This window comes from Stegodyphus dumicola, chromosome 3, assembly GCF_044657685.1.
Source record: "Stegodyphus dumicola isolate Sdum_Otavi_A_Nest chromosome 3, ASM4465768v1".
Classification (NCBI taxonomy): domain Eukaryota; kingdom Metazoa; phylum Arthropoda; class Arachnida; order Araneae; family Eresidae; genus Stegodyphus; species Stegodyphus dumicola.
Window position 1 is genome coordinate 230,850,782 of NC_140770.1, and position 15,344 is coordinate 230,866,125.

At 33.6% G+C, this 15,344-nt stretch overlaps 1 protein-coding gene across 4 annotated transcripts in view; it reads right to left on the reverse strand.

Annotated features, from left to right (window-relative positions):
* Nucleotides 1–15,344, reverse strand: part of LOC118190796 (uncharacterized) — a 320,601-nt gene that overhangs the window by 99,391 nt on the left and 205,866 nt on the right. The gene's annotated exons all lie outside the window — the stretch shown is intronic.

The following is a 15,344-nucleotide window of genomic DNA, read 5'->3' on the forward strand; positions in this document are numbered from 1 at the left end:
TTTGCATCTGCAGGAATTGAAAAGAACAACTATCATTGCAACTAATCTTCGCCGTATGTATGGACACAATTGGGGTATTAGTCCGTACATACAAAAAATATTATATCAAACTGTAATCGAGAAGATGGTTATATATGCAGCTGCAGTCTGGGCCGGCCCTATGCAGGGTCGTAAGGCCAGACTATTGCAAAGCTTACAACGACCCTTTGTATTACAGATTACCCGCGCTTTTTGTACAACTTCTTCTAATGCCTTGACTGTGCTTGCAGGCATTATTCCATTGCCTCTACGCACTCTACAGGAGGCAGCTTATCAAACAGTTCGCCAATTGCAGCAATCTGTAAATTTTCATGATGATATATTTCTTCCAACCAACTATGAAAAGCAAACACAGCATTTGGATAATCATCCTGCTCAACAAGGATATGGACTCAATGTCTTTTTGAAATGTGACAATTTGCCACAACTACCTCACTTACAGATATTCACTGATGGTTCGAAAATTGAGCAACAAACTGGTTGTGCCCTTGTGGCTTATCACAATGAAGACCAAATATTTAAATGGTTAGGACATCTTACTGCTGAGAACAGCGTTTTTCAAGCAGAAGCGATGGCTATTCTTAAAGCTGTTCAATATCTTAAACAAACCGGCGAGATGGAAGGTATAATAATAACGGATAGCCTTTCATCTCTTTTTGCAATTAAAAATCCAAGGCATTCTTCGCCTATTATCTCTGCCATTCAGCAGGAATTGCACATGTCCGGAAATTCTAAAATACTGATGGCCTGGACAAAAGGTCATGCAGATAACATTGGCAATATCCAAGCAGACTTCTTTGCAAAAATAGCTGCCCAAAAAAGTATTGATCATATTAGTGAAATTGAAAACCTAATGGTAAAACGGCCAATTTCGTATTTTAAAAAGGAAATTTTACTCAAGACTATTTCTGCGTGGCAAACAAACTGGGATGACTCCGACACAGGTCGTCGTACTTATTTTCATATTTCATATGTTGATATACATAGACAGGTTACCAATCATCATTTGGTACGTTATATTACAGGGCATTGACCCTATCCAGTTTACTATTATCGACATGGGATTTCAAATACTGATATGTGTGTATGTGGTGAACTTGGAAATCCTGAACATTATGTGACTCAGTGTCCTATTACACAAAATTATCACATTCCCATACCAAATACTAACACTCGTGCATTTTGTAAGTTTTTAATTAAACAAAAATACTTAGTTAAAAAACTGATCAAAATTATGGAAATACTTCATTCCTATGGTACTGACTTGTGCTTGGTAACATAATTTACAATTTTATTATACTGTACGCATACATGTTAGTGTTAATCTCCTATTCTTATATGTCAACTTATCACATGCTTGGATTGGTATTTGTCTCATTGAATCTTCGTTGAATTTTGTTCAATAAGAATGTTTACAAATATATATATATATATATATATAATTTATTTCCTAAACAGTATTGATTAATTGATTATATTATCTCCTAAGTTTAATTAAAGTAGAATTATTTTAAAAGTGTGCATCCATACTGGTAAGTTATATTTTGAAAGATGTTTTGAAGTAATTTGAAAGCAAAATGTTAATAATGTTTTAACGGGGACTGGAGTTAAATCATCACGAAGAATAATATTACAATTGCAAAAGTAAAAATTAAAACATGTAATTATTGTCATTGATCGGAAATTAGTTGACTTTTCAAGGGGAACAAACCAACTCCCGTTCAATGATCAATAATTGATAAAAATACGTAAATATGAAAGTGTTTCGTCTTTACTCGAGTTATAAGTTAAAGCCAAACCGGCAATTCTAGTCAGGCCAAATATTTCCGCGAATAGTTGTTACTCAAAGAACTTATTCTCATGAAGCATTTTAGTCAATTCAATTTGGAGTAAAAATCAATTACTGTAGAGAAATCCTGTAAAACTCGAGTAATCGTCCCCGACACTATCATCTTTATGTATTTGAGTACTATATATATATATATATTATTTATCTTTGTTAGAAGTACCATTTGATAAATGCATTTACTTTTCTATTAATATCTGGATTATTTTAGTATTTGAATTTGTATTGTATAGATCTTATCGATTGTATTGGGTTGTTTTCTCGATATGTCTTTAACTTGTTATGCATTTATAATTATATCAGTATATATCTACTGACTGTATTTGAATATGCATTGCATAGATATTTTAAGAATAACATTTTGCTTTTGTATTGGTCATATGTTCGGATTTGAGTTTATTATTATAATTATATTTTAATACTGTTGGTATTTAAATTGCAATACCATTCTGTTGTACGAATATGACTTTCTTTTGTATAGTATATCTATATCTAACATTGTATACTACTACTCTTTAACTTTATGTTTTGCATTGATATGCATAGTCCTTTAACTTAGTATTGTTTTGCACTGATGGTTCATGAATTATTAACATTTGTAATTACATACTCGTGTTTGCATTATATTGTACTGTTGGACTTGTATTGTATTATACAGTCTATTTATATTTACAATCTCATTATGTACCAATTAATCATTGTATTATAATTATCAGAGAATTTCAGTATTGTTATCATATGTACTAATATTTGAAGCAGTAGTTCTTTAATTTACTATTATTTTGCACTTATGGTTCACGAAATATTTGCATTTGTAATTATATCTTACTTTTTACATTGATATTGTACTATTGGACTTGTATTATGTAGTATATTTTTAATTGCAATTTCATTATGTACCAATTGCACATTGTATTATAATCGTCAGAGAATCTCAGTATTTGCTATCATATGTACTAATGCCTGGACGGTTGGGTGAGCGTTGTATGGAGGGCGCTTTTGGTCAGTTTGACTGCCCTCTGGATGGTCCGAGCGTTGGGCCTCGGCTTTTGGTGCTGGGCGCAAATGTGGCTCCTACACATTGGCTCTAGACAGTGGTGGGCACGGTGCAATACCGATTAACCATTATGGTAAAGGGACAGTGCCCGTGCTCCCCGTTACCTACCTACCTATTACACGTATCCTCCAGGACAAAAACCAACTTTCTTCAATAATTCGTCTGGCAAAAATAACGACACGAATATTACCCATTCTGCACGTTCCTTCCCTTATATCTTATTCCACGTGCGTCGGAGAGCTGCGCATTTCACATCATTCGCATAACTCAGTGACGTGCGTCTACTCTAAAATTTGCATAAATTTTTGACCACTCCTTCTTGGTGTTGCATTTTCAATGTCGAGCAGTGTAAATTTATATAAATATACCATTTCTATCCCATATTCCAGTTTCGGTTGGTTTATTCAGCTTCTGTCTGTGCTGTGCTCGGACGCAATTTCGCTACGCTGCTTCCTATTGCAATAATATCAATAATGTAAATGTTCTTGAAAATGCACGATTAGGATGCCAGGTGATCTGTGGCCATATAATGTCAATTGGAAATAAAAATGAATTAAAATCGCCTCGATTGCCAAGTTTTATTTATGAAGTTAATTAATTATTCTAAGGGGTCGAAGCATTTAATGGAAAATGTCGCGCGGTCTGAGAGACCGCTCAGAGCAGTTAAAGGTTAAATGAATATTTCTCATGTAGAAATTTCTGCTCTGCTGCCATTATAAAAAACTTAGATTTAATTTAATAGAGATCTTTCATCCACATTATTAAAAACCAATCTCGAAACATTTTTTTTAAATGGCTGGGCGCTTTATTTAATAGCCATTAGCTTGCGCACTACAAGGGCCAGAAGTGTTAGCCGTTTTATTATGGAAGCACCTAATAGGAGGAACATCCAACATTATAGAAGCACCTAACATTAACACCTAACATTATAGAAGCATCTAACAGATTCGAACCCAGACCCATTGCTAGAGCAGTCAGGATCACCAACCGCTATATCAGCTAAACGGCAATCTCAAAACATTCTCTGCCTTATGTTAAGAAAGTAATTGAAAGTGCATCTCTAGAATCAGTATTTGAGAAACCATAGCCTGTATCCACTTTTGTAGAATACATTTTATGCACTCTTACTGAATAGCGTAACAAATAATCTTAGAATGAAACTAATATGATTTAGTCTGCTGTTATTTCGGCCACCTAAGTTTGTTAGCATTTCTTGGAACGTCAATACATTGCAGTACGCCATTGGCTGAAGAATAAGACCGCTGAGCATAGGTAGATTGACTCGAATTTTAAATTCCACCGCACAAGCTTGTTACATAGGTATGTTCGTGTTTTTTATATGTTACGTGACTAAAGATCAATTTCTCTTATTAAGTCCTTCGCAAAGGCAATCCCTCCCTTTAGGCAAATAGTCTTTGTAAGCTTTTCCATAGCTGTGCATTTTTCGAATAATACATAATGAACCCTAAATTTAAACACACGGTGTATATTTACTGAATGCAGAGGTGGAACAAGAGGACATAAGCCGCCTGAATTTGGTATTTCATATAATTGCAAGTTATTCTAATTAATTAATTATGCAAGAACACTTACCGCCTAATTCTAGAGCTAAATGTACATTTCCATGTCTTTTTGAATTTCGACGAACAAGGCATCACTAAGGTTAAAAAAACATAAAATTCAACATCCAATGAGGCCCGCCTTTCAGAAATTCCGAGAACAGTTCATAACGAGGTAGTTATTTTTATAAAATTCACGCCCGTACGTCATTTATTTAAATAAAACCGAGTTTTCTGCGTCAATTACCATTCTCTGGCGTAGGTTCTTATCTCGAAAGGATAGGGAGGGAAGGGACTATGGCAAATTGTGTGTCAGAGACAAGGGGCGTGTCAGATGGGGGTGGGGAGGGTTGAATCACGATCTCGTTTGATCCGGAATATCTCCTCCGCCCGACATAAATCCTTGTCCACGTCACCTGCGACTTCTACACATCTCCTCCCAGTCCCGCCACTCCATGGCTTCCACATTGTGTACTTATTCGCCCAAAGTCACTGGAGCAAGCGAGAATGAAACCGATTCCGAAACCAGTTGATTACGGTAAATTTAACATGCACTTTATGCCTTCGCCTGTTGCCATCAAATCTTAAAGAAAAACTACTTTAAATTTCATGCTTTTAATCAAATACATCAGACACAGACAAATTGAACGTATTCTTTTGAACCAGACAATACGGTTTCTTCGGTCTTTCCCGGCCATTTCGTCGTTTATTTAAAAAAATTGTTTGTATGTCAGATTTCGTCGTTTTCCGTTAAAAATGACAGTTTTGTTCCGTTTTCAGTAAAAGCTTTTATTAAGCAAATCTAAATTGTTGTTCGAAACGCGATTACCATGAAGGTAAGAATAACTATGGAATTAATTTGCTTGATAGATATTGCTATCGGCAGAATTCAACGAATTATAAAAAAATCTGAGGCAGTTTTATGCCTCTGAAGTAAAGGTAACATTCTTATTTTTGATAGATAAATACAGAATTATTTTTGTCATTAGTAATAATCGCCGTGATTTTTCAAGATTTTTTGCAATATTTTAGCGTTTATTCCTTTGAAAAATACAGAAAATGAAGAATCTAGATTATATATTGAGACACCGAAGGTTATGCTTACTTGTGACACAAAACTCTGTCATAAAGTATGTGAAGGTTCTTAGGTGTAGAAAAATCAAAATACTATTAAGATAGCTTCACCACAGAATGTGTCAGAAACAGCTATGACAAAATGTAACTCACTTTTAAATTTACTTAAATTTTTATACAAATTCTATTACTAAAAAGAAGCAGCACTTTTTTACTTTTTCATTCATAAAAATTCCTGTCTTCTTTCTTCATTATGAATAATTAACGTAGCATTAAAAAGTAAAAAATAGTTTTCATATCTATTATAAAAGTATGACTATATTTAATTAAATATAAAATCCGAACATTACTAAAAATGAAGGATAATAAGGCACAATCATCAAAGGGTAATTTAAATGAATAGAGGGCAAACATTCTAATAAACGTCAAATTCTATACTGTCGCTTTTATTTCTGTTAATGTCCTATTATAATTCGTGCATAGGCGTCCACGATTTTATTGTTAATCAGTAGTCTCGTGTAATCAAAACTTTTAGAGTAGCTAAAAAAGTCATTTCTTATTTTTTAGACTACACTACTGTCATTGCAAATACGCATGTGTGAAATTTTTTTAGAAAATCGGCCGGTAGAAAGTGTCAAAAATTAATTTCAAGATTTGAGAAAACAAATAGAGAAACTAAGTTAAATGAAATCATGTAAAATGAAGCAGAGCTAGTATATAAAAATTAGATTTAGTTTATTATTTCAATTCAGTAATATGAGATGAAAGAGCAGACGATTTCACGTACGGTATGCAATGATGCAAGTCAGAATGAACAAGATTTTTTTTCCACCATTCTGCAGATATGCTCACTGAATAAGAGTTTATTTTCGCACATAAACTTCGCACTATAAGCACAGTTTACAAAATTCAGCTGCAATTTACATTTTAAAATTCCTTCTGATTTTTAACTTAATGTAATTTTGAATAAAGTCAGGGGAAAAGTGCAAATAATAGTTCTTTAAAATTTTCATTTTGCAATTATTACATATCATCTCTGTAGATGATAGTACAAATCGTTCTCGAGTTTGGAAGCAGAATATCAGAATAGATTTATTTAATAAGGGTATTCATTACTGTTTTACTTATATAAAGAACTGTGCATTCGGTTATCTTTACCTGCAAAAACATTTCCTTTGTTTAATTTTATTTTTACATTTATTTACACCATTTTATTTATTTACATTTTAAAGGCAATATGTGCGTTTTCATTTTAACCAAATATTGGTAATTCTGATAGTTAAATAATTCAAGCTCACAGCAAGAAATTTTTAAAAGACCCCAAAATCTGAATTAGATCTAAAATAGTATTTAGATTCTTGCCATAACAAATGAGATGTTAATAAAATTGCAGAAGGAATTATTTCTAAATATCAATGTATTTGACAAGCTGTGTTACTGTGAAAGGAAGCGAACAAAATTTGTCAAATGGTGGATACATTTTCCCGTGTGCATGATGTACGCTAAACAGTTTCCCTTGGAAAGTTCATCAAGAAGACATGGCTTATCTTAAGCTAGTACCATTTCGATCTTTAATATAATCCATTGTATAACCAACCGGTGGCATAAGCATCTAAGACCATAAAACACAAATTCTGAATTATTAAAAGGAAATGAAAAGAGCAAAAGAACAAGATGAAGGAAAAAGCTAATATAGTATATAATTATAAACAAGCTATTTACAAATCAATGATCCGAACTGGAGAAGTCAGCAGCTGGAGAGAGTATTGTTCAAATAATACAAATATTTATGGTACACTAAATAAATAAGCAGCCTCAAAATTCACAAACCTTGAAAAATTAGATATTTCAATAATAATTTATATGTGAAAAACATACACAGCTGCATCTGTCACTGTCTTAAATATATTATTACGAAATGTACAAGAGCGGTAAGATGGCTTCCCAGCAAAGCAGTTTTAGGGTTGCCATAAAGTAGCAAGGTACGCAGGGTTGCCACATTTGGCGAAAAATTGCCCATTTGGCAACATTTGGTGATATGCTATGGGCTGATGGAGAACGTTCTGGAACGAATTCTTACCGGTTTAGCCCAGAATGTTCTCGAACACCAGCCAAAAGCTATATAAACCCTGCTGGTACGCGGAGAATGAGTTAGTATTGAGTGTGTGCCTCGTCTAGCGAACTGATTGTCAGTCATTGAGCGAGTGTCTCGAAGTCTAGCGCCGAGTTGGTCGTCGAGTGCATCGAGAGAGTCTTTTAGTGTATTGTGAATTAGTGCATCGTCGAGTTTTGTCTTAGACTGTGCTGAGTTGAGAGCTATACTCTTGTGTATCGTCGAGTGCATCTTGAGTTGTAGCGTTGAGAGTCTCGAGAGAACGTGGAGTTCCGAGAACGACCAAGCAGAGTTGGGTGCTGTATTCAGGTGCTTTGCAGTGAAGCTGTCTTCACCGTTATTGCCTGACAGTGTGAAGGCTGTTTCGCTGAACGTGTCAGCGTGTTTATAAAAATTCGACGACTGTAAAAGTGATTTTGGAGCTATCTGATTAATATTGGTAAATAAAGTGTGTTTCGATACTTCATCAAGTGTCGTCGTTATTCACTCCAAATCTACGAACCCCGTACGAACGTGAAGAAAGAAAATAAGGTAACAATATTAAATTAACTTTTCATAGAAATCGTTATAGAAAATGAAAAGGAACAAAAAATCATTTACGACCGATAATACTAATCCTACTAATGTAGATAATTCTCAATTAAACCGCTTTAGTTAATTAATTAATTATAGCAAAGTAGTCTACGGCTATCTGCTTAAGGGGATGATTGCCTTAAGGGGATGGAGGACTTTCTAAAGGAAACTTGCTTGTATACACGTCACACGGGGGGGGGGCAACCATGAAAACACCCATGCAGCCAGCCATCTGCTGGGATTCGAACCCTTGACCGAACTACCAGTGTTTAGCGACTTATGCGCAGCTTACTTAACACAACGAATTAATATGTGAGATTCGCATTTGAAATGTAATGCAACTGACCCTTTTTTGCAATGATGATGACGATTTTTTATGGTGAAAAATGGATTTTCTACAATAACATTAATCGAAAAAGATCATGGTTTAAGCACAAATCTTATAGAAAGCTAAACTGCATCAGAAAAAGATCATCTATCAATTTGGTGGGATTACAAAATTGTTGAGTATTTAGAGCTGCTTCCAAGCAATCAAACTATCAACTCAGATGTTTACTACCAGCAACTTATGAAACTGGAAGAAGTAATCCTAGAGAAAAGGCTAGAATTGGCAAGTCGCAAACGAATCGTGTTCTATCACAACAATGCGAGACAACAACTTCGTACGTATTGCTAAAAATGCAATACGTACGAAATTGTTGGAGCTTGGTTCGAAAGTGATGTCGCATTCACCATACTGCACATCGGATTATAAATTATTTCGAAGTTTACAAGACTTCTTAAATAGTATAAATTTCAATAATGATGAAGATCTTCAATCGCAGTTAGTTGTATTTTTTGCTGATAAATAACAGAAGTTCTATGAGCGCGGTGTCATGATATTACAAGAAAAATGGCAAAAAATGTCATCAAATAGAGTGAAAGATATTTGCTTGATTAAAGTTCCTATTTTGTATAGAAAAATTGAGTTTATTTCACCTTAAAAAGCTAAAATTACTTTCTTGCCAACCCGATATATGAATCGGTAATTATAATGATGGAAAATGAAATCCCAACACAAAGAAATAATCGTGCTAAATAAATAAAATTTGGGAGGCGTTTTACACATCTGAAAGATAATGCATTAAAAGTATAAAATTATGTATTAAAGGCTTTAGAATCTCATGAATGTACCTAGCAGTTTTTAAATCGGCATTGGTATCAAAAAACACTAGGTAGATTAACTGACGGCTCCTCAGGTCATCATGAGCGAGCTCTGTAACTTCGACAATTTTCCTGGATTGTCCAGTTCGCAAAGTCAGTGCAGTTAAACGGTGGATCCTATCCGTCCATCGTTGAAAATTGAATGTAGTAAACAAAGAAATGAATGATGCGCATACAGCTGTATTATTGCAAGACGACTGGAAATCATTTGACAGATAATAAGGTAAGTGAAGAAACTGCATTCAAAGTGAAGACTTGCGAAAGATTAAATACCAAGAAATTTGATCTGATTCATATAAATAATATATTATACGTTTTAAAGCTTCGTGTTCAAATCGTGCCCACTGATCGGAATTTGATTTACATTATGTTGTTTGGTTGGGTTAATTATTTGGTTTAGAACCTAATAAACGGATCACATGTTTATTTTTACAGTTTTATGTTGGTTATAATAAAATCATCTAATTATCAACTCAGTGGCCAGTTTCTTTAGCTATCCTTACACATATAAAACGAACAAAGAAAATGAGTGGGAAACGTCATCGAACTGAGTATTTGAATGGCATTTGTATTACGATCTCAAAAGATGGTGGAATAATACTTGCTTTCTTCATTTTGAAATTTGAAGCTCAATATCAAATAACTTTTCTATTTACAAAAGGAAAGCGCGTGCTGTCAAAACATGATGAGTCATGAGATTAAGTTATCAAGATTGTAGTACCATGATCGCCATTAGTAATATTAATTGAATAACGAATTTTGAGACGAGAAAGATCTCCTCTTTCATGTTCCTGATATTGATATCCTGATCTGTATTTCAAGTAACAGTAATATACTCGTAGTAAAAAAAACGTATAACATGAAAATGTAATAAAGTGCTACGAATTTCGTACACAGATAAATATATTTAGTGAAATTATATGCGAAATTGTTTATTTTTCTGTCCTATGTAACATGAAAATCTAGAGAAAAGAAGTTCTGCAGGAAATATAAGAATACAGGGGCAAGTCTTTTTAAGATTGAGTAAATGACTATGTCGTAATTTGGCGAAATGTCACCAAATAGTCGCCGAATTTGGCGACCTGTGGCAACATTTTGCACCGTAACAGGTATTGCTACTGAATAACTGTAATTCATTTCATATGCAACTGTAACCGTATCCGGCCCTCATATTTTATTAACCTATCACCGTACCTGTGTGCATTCAGTCTATTATAAGCCCGTATGCACGCAACAATATTAATATGCATTTCAATTTTAAAAATGAAAAATTTCAGTAATTTAAAAGAGCATATTTTTTAACATATTTGAGCCAGAGTTATACTCTAGCGTACAAAATATTCTACATTATATTATCTAACAATGTAGTATATGTAATACATAATATATTGTAGTGTGTAAAACAGGTTTATTATTGTAACATTTAATACTGGCAACTACAGTACATAGTTTATGAATTAAATGCAGTTTTACGAATATCTTGTTTTAAACAGAGTTTGCTATCATTCGCGGTAAGTCTTGGAAGGTAAAATACCCGAAGATACGGAGGTGCTAGTACAGGTATTTAAAGGGACCGACTGGAAACGAATGCATAAAATTTTTCAGTGATAATGATTGTCTGTACTGATGAAAGAAAGGTATTACTACTTAGTTAAACAAAAGCTGGCAAAAGCGTAAGGGTTTTTAACAAAACGTCCAATCGTATTAGACTTCCATTGCTCAAAATCAGGTGCCAAAGCGCCGCTGAGAGTTACTCGAAGTTGCAGCGAATACAACGGAAGTTGTATTAGCTCTCGATCACATCTCTTGCACCTGTCGCCTTCATGAAGGGAGCAGCTATACAAGTTGATATGATCGATTTTGATTCCCATTCATTCCAGTAATCTATTGAAGTTTAGATCATTTATTTCATCAACAACACTGGGTGTTGGCACCTATCGTTACTGAAACTGTACTTGCCATATGTCGAAACACATTTAGCACTTAAGATGCTCTCGAGAGAATTATCTCATGTAGATTCTATTATTATGTATAAAATTTATTTCTAGGTAATATATTTAACACTAAAATGTATTTAGTTTTAGTAGCATATAATAAACTATCAGCACTAGAAAAAATAACACTGGAAAAAAGTTACTTGCAGAAAAAAGTAGTTTATTGAATAATTTCTCTATGTGAAGCTACGTGGAATTTCATTTGAAGTTTTATCAGTCTTAGTATATATTTTCAGTAACTAGCTAGTCTTTGTAAACTATAACTATTAGAAACTTGTAGCCACTAGAATATTTCTTTGACGGAAAAAATATTTGTTTTTAAATTTCAAGATAATTTTACATTTGTTTTTAATTTAGATCTATGTACCTCGGCATACGTAGTATTTGAGTGAACTTTATTATTATTATTATTAAGACTAAAAATCAGAAGTTCAAATTCAGCATGTGTAGCTCATACATGATTTAATTATTTTGTTCAAAACATTATTTTAAAATGAATATTACTGAATCATAATATTATATTGCTCAAAATGGGAAGTTGCTTTTTACAAATATTCGCATCAAAATTAGCTAAATACAAGAGGAAGTTTAAGAAATGTGAACAAAATATATTCTTCCTGCTGCTTTATAGAAAAAATATTTGAAAAAATTTTAATTTCGGTAGGTTACGTTTTCAAAGTTACGATAACGGAATACTTTGTATTTTAAATGTATTCATGATAACCAATCCACCTCTAAATCCACTTTCTAATAACGACTTCTCCTTCCTTAAAAAATATAAATAATGTGAATAGAGCGCAGTAAACAAGAAAGCAAATCAATAAAGAAATTTAAATTCCATCTTCTTGAAATTTTCCTGTTACATCATTTTTCTTTTGTTCTACTTAAAATAATTGTTCTGAATACAGTTTTGTAACATAAAAAATAAAATAACATAAAAATTGCTCCAATGTAGGGAGCAAATTCTTACATCTGGAACATTCATGCGTTAAGACGTTGAATCATTAGGATTTTGTCGAAGCAGGAAACACAGAACATCAACCATGCTTTCTCTGGGATTCGAATTCTGGATTTTCTGATGCTAGCTTTTCCTCTGAATGAATGGCTGTTTTATAAGATATCGGTTTTATTCAGCTACATAGCTTGCGGAGGACTGAATTTCCTCCTATACTCATCCGCTTTAGCAGCTGTGATGTTGCATTCTGGAAGGCTTCAAGCACACTTGTCCGAACAGGATCATTGTTCATGTGCCGCTTCTCCCTGACGTATGTTGTGAAGATACCCCACAGGGTATTGCCTTATGTCTTAAGGTCCGGCCTTAAAGGCGGCCAAGGATAAGGGGTTAGTGAATTTGGAAACCCGCTATCCATCAGCCAGGGAAGAGCTCATTAAGACGTTCACGAGCAGCAAGCGCGAAGTGAAAAGAAGCTGCAGATTTTGGGCATCTTTTTTCTTCCTGCCCGAACAGTCACGGGGAAATCACTTTGAAATTCTCGTTAGGAGAAGTTTTACCACATCAGTGATCAGGATGGAAGGTTTAAATCTTAAATATCTTATCATCTTACACTGCTACTTTAGGTGTAAAGGGACTTTCTGGCCACACTAAATACGATGGTTTTCTATACCAGGCTCAATGTTGCATTTATCCTATGTTCAATATTTTTTCTCTGACAAATAACTTTTGGATTAAAAGTTAGCGTGGATTACATTGTAGTCGATAAAAAAATACTAAATTCTGTATGTGACACTTGGCATACTTTTTCTGGGTGGGCTAAATTTGTTGGGCAGTTCGGTCCTGAAGATGCGAAAGATTGGATATCCTCTCTGTAAATACCGTATTTGGTCCCCCCCCCCCAAAAAAAATTAAATGTAAGTGTATTTGATGAGAGTATGGTTTTGATTAGAATTTATTCACATCTGATTGGAATGGAAGGCAAACTGTATTAAATACAATATTTTACTATTGCAGAGGAAAAAAAAAAAAAAAAAAGAGAAAAATTAGATACATGTTTTCAGGCATGCAGGTAACCAGTATGTTAGATGTTAACTTGAGCTGAAATCACTCATCTAGATGCAGCATTCATCGTAATTCGCAATAGTTATTTTATTTATACATATGTATTACCTTTGTGGTTTACTTAATGTTTAAGTGTAATTATAATATGAACATTTAACTCATTTATTTATTCTGCAAATCAATTTTATCCTTTATTAAAATATTTAATTATTGGACTTTACCAAACTTCAGAACAAAAATATAACCTAAAAAAAAGTTCTAATTTTTGAGTAAATATGATAACATTCAAGGCTTAGTTCAGCAGGGAAACAGAAAAATATTTGTGAGAACAACATTTTTCATTCTCAATAAATCAAATGTTATGATACTCATTCACTTTTCACAAGGGTAACAAAATACATTACTATAATTATATCTATCTCAGAAGTGTTAAGGTTACACGAGTATAAGAAACAATAGATTATCTCGCAAAATGACGCTATTTTGAAGTAATACGGATGACAGCATTTCAGACTCCCTATCTGCTATTCCTTGAATATACTTACAGGAGAACATAAAAATGTCTTTGATCCTTAAAACTCTAAAATAATCTTAGTCTTCTAAAACATACTAATGTACAAAAATAAAATAAAAAAAAAATTTTCTTCGTAGTGTCGCAAGAAGTTATGTGATAAACATGAAAATCAAAATACAGATACAGTATTTTTAACTTGAAGTAGGAAGTAAACCAAATTCGAACACAAATGTACAGGACTCAGCACTACTGAAACAAGTAAAAAATGTTTTTAGGGATATTATGATTTGAATTGACAAGAGATTTATAATTTGAGCCTTTACTATCACTTCTCCGTTTCGATTTCCTCACACGAAATGCAAATTAGTTAGAGAGCATTTAAGATGAGATTTCTGGACTGTAAGACAGAGTATGTTTCTGCCTCTCGAGGCCATTTTACTAGGCTTCGCCAGATTTAATAAGATTGTAATTCTTCGGCTTTACGTTACTGCTGCCGACATTTAATTCTTACGCCGATGGGAAATTCTGAGGTAGTTTAGACTTTAAAATCAATTGCGTAGTCTTTGACTACACAGTTGACGACTTAGTTTAATACTTAAATTTGACTGTCACTTTAAGTTACTTCGCCACAACTGGTGGCTGATTTTGTAAGTACAAGACTTGTATTTTATCTTCAAGCTCTGATTTAATAGAAAGGTTATTTTACTCTTTTTAAATCTCTATCGTTAACTTCAGACACAGCGATAATTCGCTCCATGTCTGTTAGGAATTTGAGGCTAGTTTATGCTACCAGAGAAGGTAAATCTCTAGAGGCTTCATAGACACTTTATAGCTAATAAAAATTATTGCTTTCTCAAAAGAAATCGCAACAAGCAGACGTTCCTTAGTAATGGATATGGCACACTTTATCTGCAGTGGTTGCACGATAGCGTCTCACATACTCAACTCCTGATGATCGAACATTTCTTGAAGTAAGAGTATACTTTCTTCGATGAGCATCTTTTACAATTATTGGTTGTTTGCCGAATGATGTGAAGTGTACAAGAAATTTCTCAAAACATACCGTACATGTTCTACAATATTTAAAATTGAAGAGCAGGCTGGCCAAACCATTCGACCGATATTCACACTTTCTACTAGTTCCTGCACAGTAGAAATTTGGTATATTCTGACGTTATCATCCATAAATCCATAATCTTCAACAACGGCACATTGGAACAGAAGCATATGGCGAAGACTCAAATTTTGACAATAGCAGCATATTTATGCAAGAATATGAAGGTAACGGTGTTTACATCGAAAACATGGAAGTTGGTTAGCATAATGATCCTAAGACAAGCATACTAGGAGCATCT